General features: G+C 45.7%; 1 non-coding gene across 1 annotated transcript; it reads left to right on the top strand.

Moving 5' to 3' along the window:
* Positions 1–5,512: 5,512 nt before the first annotated feature.
* Positions 5,513–5,650, top strand: LOC119930243. The gene has a single exon (XR_005451728.1). It is a non-coding gene; the product is annotated as a small nucleolar RNA SNORA7 (small nucleolar RNA).
* The last annotated feature ends 298 nt before the right edge of the window (positions 5,651–5,948 follow it).

The following is a 5,948-nucleotide window of genomic DNA, read 5'->3' as shown; positions in this document are numbered from 1 at the left end:
AACAAATACCCTAATCATTATTATTATTATTATTAGAGAGGAATAGGGAGGGCCCAGGTTTTCAGGGCTGTGATGGAAAAAGTGGTCCAGAGCTGGGCTGCTCTGACTGTTCAAATCTGCCAGAGTGGGGAGAAAGTGTGAACACTGCCCTTTCGGCCACAGTATTCTATTATTGCTCTGGTGGGGTTTTTTTTATGGTATTATAGCCCTCACTACGTGCCAGATACTGAATTAAGCACTTGTGTAAATACAAGCTAATCAGGTTAGACACAGTCCATATCCCACGTGGGGCTCACAGTTTTAATCCCCATTTTACCAATGAGGGAACTGAGGTACAGAGAACAGAAGCAACTTGCCCAAGGTCACACAGCAGACAAGCGGCAGAGCCGGGATTACTCCCAGGCCCTTGCTGTAGGCTTCAGGCCACTCTGCTCTATTACAAGCTCTGTTGCTTGTATCATCTTGACCCCTGTTGTTTTTTTCCATCAATAATGATAACAGCAATACTTGTTAAGCACTTAATATATGTCAAGCACTGTTTTAGGCTCTGGGATAGATTCAAGATAACCAGGTTGGACACAGTCCCTGCCCGACATATGACAAGTTGAACAGAGAATAGGCATTTTATCCCCATTTTCTAGATGAGGAAACTGCTGCACGGAGAAGTTAAGTGCCCCGGGGCGGGGAAACGTTCAGGGTATCCTGTCTCACATCCAGAAGGTATTGGTTGCACTCTCCAGCCAGTGGTCGGGGCCTTCCTCCTTCGGGAAGTCCTTCAGGAAAGGAGCAGAGGAGGGATTGGGTGGGTCAACTACTCCAAAGAGGGCTTTGGGGCAGATAGGGCTCATATTGGACTCCTTGCCCTCTCTCTCCAGCTGCAGGGCAGGCAGAGGGAATTGGTGCTCCCCTCAGTCCCCTTCCCCCTTTGAACTACTCTTTCTTCTCCAGCTCCCACCTGAGCTCACCCTGGAGCTATCATGTCTCTGCCAAGCAGTGTTGTCCGTGGCCGCCGGCCCCTCCTGCAGCTTTTCTGCCATGCGGACCTTGTTAGGGTCCATGGCACGTTTGGCAGGGGTTGGGGGTTGTTGGGGGGGCTGCAGCCTCTCACTCTCTTCTTGGGGCAGGTTTGGTCTGGGCAAGGGCAAACAACTTTGGGCATCCTCTTCTGAGAAAATTCTGGGCCGCAGAGTGACTCTGGGTCAGGGAGGGACTCCCAGACAGCTCCTTGGCGGGGAGCCCAGGGGGAGAGTCCAGGGACCCCGGGGAGGTGGAGGATCTCTCAACCAGAGGCCAGGTGTCTGAAGCAGCAGGGCCCTGCATCAGAATGGTTATGTGCTCTGGTCCCAGCTCTGCTGCCCACCTACTGGGTGACCCAGAGCTTCTCCCTCTGTCCACTAAGGCTCTTCAAGCTGGACTCAGGGTCTGTGACCGGCTTGGAGCTCCTCATGTTGGAGATAAAGGAAGGAGAGGGGAATTGGCAAGGCCGTCAGATCTGTGAAAAGAGAGCTGGGGGTGTCAGGAGACTTGGGTTCGAATCCTAACTCTATCAGTGACTTCCTGTGTGAGGGTGGCCAATCGACTGCTCCGAGCTTCAGTTTCTCAGTCTGTGACATGGGGAAAATAAGCCCCGCCCCCTCCCTCCCCACAGGGTTGGTATGCGTGCCCGGAGAACCAAAAGATGAAAGTACTTTGAGTTCTTGAGAACAAGGGTGCAGCTACTTCACATTTGCAGCCAGTCTTTTTTTTTAATGGTATTTCTTAAGCGCTTACTATATGCCAGGCACTAAGTGCTTAACAAAGCGCTTGGGACAGTCCCTGTCCCACCTGAGGCTCTCGGTCTAAGTCTTAGCCATTATTCTGTTGAAATTTAACTCCTACGTTATTTTAATGTTCTTGCATAAGAATATTTTGTCTGCCATTACTGTGAGTTTTCATCTAATTTACTCTTCCCCACTTCAAAGCCTTATTGAAGGCACATCTCTCCCAAGAGGCCTTCCCAGACTAAGCCCCACTTTTCCTCATTTCTCCCTCCCTTCTGCATCTTCCTGACTTGATCCCTTTGCTCTTCCCCCCTCCCAGCCCCAAAGCACTTATGTATATACCTGTCATTTTATTTATTTGTATTAACGTCTCCCCAACTCTAGACTGTGAACTCACTGAGGAAATGTCCCTGTTTATTGTACTTTCCCAAGCGCCTCAATTAGGAAATGTCACTGTTGTTTATTGTGCTTTCCCAAGCACTTAGTACAGTGCTCTTCACACAGTAAGCGCTCAATAAATACAATTGAATAAATGCCAAGAAACAGAGTGGAGTGAACATTTCATGTCAACTGCTAGGTATCATTTTGCATCTACTTTACATAGGTGTCCTTTGGGTCTTTGAGAAGCCGTGCTGCCAAGTGGCGGAAGCATGGGCCCGAGAGTCTCCTAACCTGGGTTCTGGTTGCAGCTTAGCCACTCTTTTGCCTAGTTTGCGAACCCCCTAAGGGGCATGGACTATGCCCAATTACCCCATCTGAATTCTCTCTTAGCACTTAAAACAGTGCTCTGACACAGTGAGTGCTTAGTAAATACTATCAACCCAAGCTCATATAGCACCCAAGTGGCAGAGCTGGAACTAGAATCCAAGTCCTCTGAAACACAGGCTCCTGCTCTTTCCACTGGGCCATCTACTTCTCCAATTTATTGAGTGCTTATTCTGGGCAGAGCATTGTGCTAAGCACTAAGGAGAGTACAGAGGAGTTAATACCCCTGCTCTCAAGGGGTACTAACTAAAATTCTCGAAAAGAATCTTCTGCCAAAAAGGCTTTACATTCTCTTCTAGGTTTAATTACACAGCACCTCATTTACCGACATAGGAACCAAATGTTTATCTTGTTTTAGTTTTCTTATGCCTCACTGCAAACCTTCCTCCATCTCTTTATACTGTACTTAGCTTGTGGACCTTTGTCTAATCCTCACCTGCTCACCTGGGGTTCTTTTTTCCCCCCTTCCTCCCAGCATTTGCAGTGTGGTGCGGTGTTTAAAGTGATTGTCAAACACAGAATAAGCAAGTGACTCATTCCCTGACCATAGGGAATTTACTCTGGACTGGGAGAGACAAAAACATTTACAACTAGAGTAGTACATATAGATATAGTTGTAAGGTGGGGGTGTACAAAGAAGTTCAGAAGAGCAAGACTTGGTTTGAGGGATGATACAGTGCCAGGTTCTGGGAAAGTTTACTGACTTGCCCAAAGTTACACAGGTGGCAGGTGGTAGATCTCTTACTTCCAGATTTGTGCTCTTTTCACTAGGCCAAGCCACTTCTCTGGTCAATCCCTAGTTAACCGGCTCTCTGCTCAATATGTCCCTAATAAATACTGTTGAATGAAAGCGTGAGGGAGCATACTAGTGCTAACCCGGTTGGTCTGAATATCAGTCCATGTGGCTCCAGGCCCCTGTTTTGGGCCACTGGCATCTTAAGCAGGCCCTGTTTTACTTGGTGAAACTTCATTTTCGTACTGGGGATGTGAGCTGAGTCAGGTTGAAATCACACTCCACGGTCCCGTCCCTGTGCCCCTCACCGGGATCGATCAATCAATAGATAGTATTTATCGTGCTGTTACTATGTGCAGACCGCTGGACTAAGCACTTGGGAGAGTACCATGCAGTTGGTAGATGCAATTCTCTGCCCTTAAGGAGCTTACAGTCTAAAGGGGGAGATGGACATTAAAATAAATTACAGGTATCTCGAATTCCTTGGGTCTGTTTTGGAGCATTCTCGGGGCCATGTAAATGATAATGGTAATAATCAAGGGTGTTTATTGAATGCTTACTGTATCCAGAACACTGTACTAAGTACTTGGGAGAGTACAGTACCACAGAATTGGTATACACTGTCCCACAACAAACTTACAGTCTAGAGAATATGGATAGGTACAGAAGTGCTGTGGGACTGAGGGCAGGGGTGAATACCAAGTGCCCAAAGGGTAGTTATATGTTGCCAACTTGTACTTCCCAAGAGCTTAGTACAGTGCTCTGCACACAGTAAGTGCTCAATACGACTGAATGAATGAATGAGCAGAGGTCCACTAAGGCTGGATTTTCCCTGATATCTTCAGGGTTGCGACTGGAAGAAACTGGGCCACCTTATCTGGAATTTCATAGCCACAGAGAAGCAGAATGGTGTAACGGATAGAGCACAGGACTGGAAGTCAGTGGATCATGGGTTTTAATCCTGGTTCCACCACTTGTCTGCCGTGTGGCCTTCGGCAAGTCACTTCACTTCTCTGTGCCTGTTACCTCATCTGTAAAAAAAAAAAAAAAAAAAAAGTGTTTCAAGAATGTGAGCCCAATGTGGGACAGGGACTGTGTCCAACCTGATTAACTTGTATCAGCACTTAGAACTTAGAACATGGCACATAGTAAATGCTTAATAAGTATCATAAATATTGTTATTAATAAACATTCTTGATTTGTGTGACTGAAAGAATTAAGGGAATTATGTGACCCAGAGGTGTGTGGCTTCATTTCGACTTCAAGTTTTTCCACTGTTGATCCTTCCATTTTTTTTCCTTGAATACAATGTTTTGTTTTTAAGCGACTATGTCACTTTACCCAGGAGGCAATTGCTGGGACCTGTACTTTATTTGTGGCTCCATCTTTCCTTCTGATCCATGTTCTGTTTAAAAAATCTCCTTTCAAATCATCTTTTGATATGGCATTGTTTTCAAATTCTCATTCCAAATTCTCCAACTTGGGGTTGACAATAAAAAGGCCATAGCACAGTTTGCTTGAACATTTTGAAATGCCCCATCTATGATGGGAGAGAATTCTCTTAGTGTCTTGGGCAATAAATAATTACATACTTACACAGTTACTGGCCCTGAAAGGTGAAATCTATATTGTGGGGCTTTTTATCATCAATCACTATTTTTGGTGTCATGTGAATGACACTGTACTGCTGTTCTCTGGTTTGGTACAAAAAGTTGAACTTGGATTTATATTCACATTTATTTTTGGAAAGGACCAGTGCAGGTGGAAATCTTCATGCAGGCTTGAACCTTCCAAAGTGACCTCAAGAAGGGAAATTGGATTCTCATAAAACTGATTTGTGATGTTGCAAAAAGAAAATATCTTATTACACCCAAGACAAAATTAAAAAAAAAAAAAGAAAATGTGGTAGCACACTAGGCCCCGCTTTTTAGAAGCGACGAGACGTCACTTAGTCAAGCAGCATGGTTTGTGGAAAGAGCACAGGTCTGAGAGGGGACTTGAGTTCTAATCCCAGCTCTGCCACTGGTCTGCTGTGTGACCTCGGGAAAGTCACTTCACTTCTCTGGGCCTCGATTACCTCATCTTTAAAATGGGGATTAAGACTCCCAGACTGTGTCCAACGCATTTGTCTTATATCTACCCCAGCACTTAAAACAGTATCTCGTACAGCGTAAGTACTTAACAAATACCATTAATAATAATAAAAAAATAATGATGACCAGCCATGTGAATATTTTGAACCTAGGCCAGTTCTCCCCTCTCAAGGTCACACCTGGAGAGTTTCCAGTATTCTACCGGTCTCGACTATGGGAAGGAGAGTTAAGCAGAGGCCCAACCATTCCATTCCTAGCTTGGGCAGTGTCTAGCGAGTGGAAGGCAATCTGCTACAAGTCAGAGCTCACCTCTGCTGGGCAGCAGTGGCGTGGGAGAGAGTTGAAGGGGGAGACTCAAGTTTCCTGCACGGAAGGAGGCAGTGGTAAACTGCTTCTATATTTTGACCAAGAAAACTCTATGGATACACTCCCAGAATAATTGCAGATTGAGGCGGGACGTTCTGGGAGAGATGCATCCATGGCATAGCTATGAGTTGGAGACGATTCAACAGCATAAGGTGAAGACAGAGGCCAGGTCTAGATTTCTTTAAAGCTTTTTTCCTCTGTCAGCTCTAACAGACTAGGGAGAACTCTGTT

The sequence above is a fragment of the Tachyglossus aculeatus genome, chromosome 6, assembly GCF_015852505.1.
Source record: "Tachyglossus aculeatus isolate mTacAcu1 chromosome 6, mTacAcu1.pri, whole genome shotgun sequence".
NCBI lineage: Eukaryota > Metazoa > Chordata > Mammalia > Monotremata > Tachyglossidae > Tachyglossus > Tachyglossus aculeatus.
The sequence above is the reverse complement of the archived record's forward strand: the minus strand, read 5'-3'. Positions and strand labels throughout refer to the sequence as shown.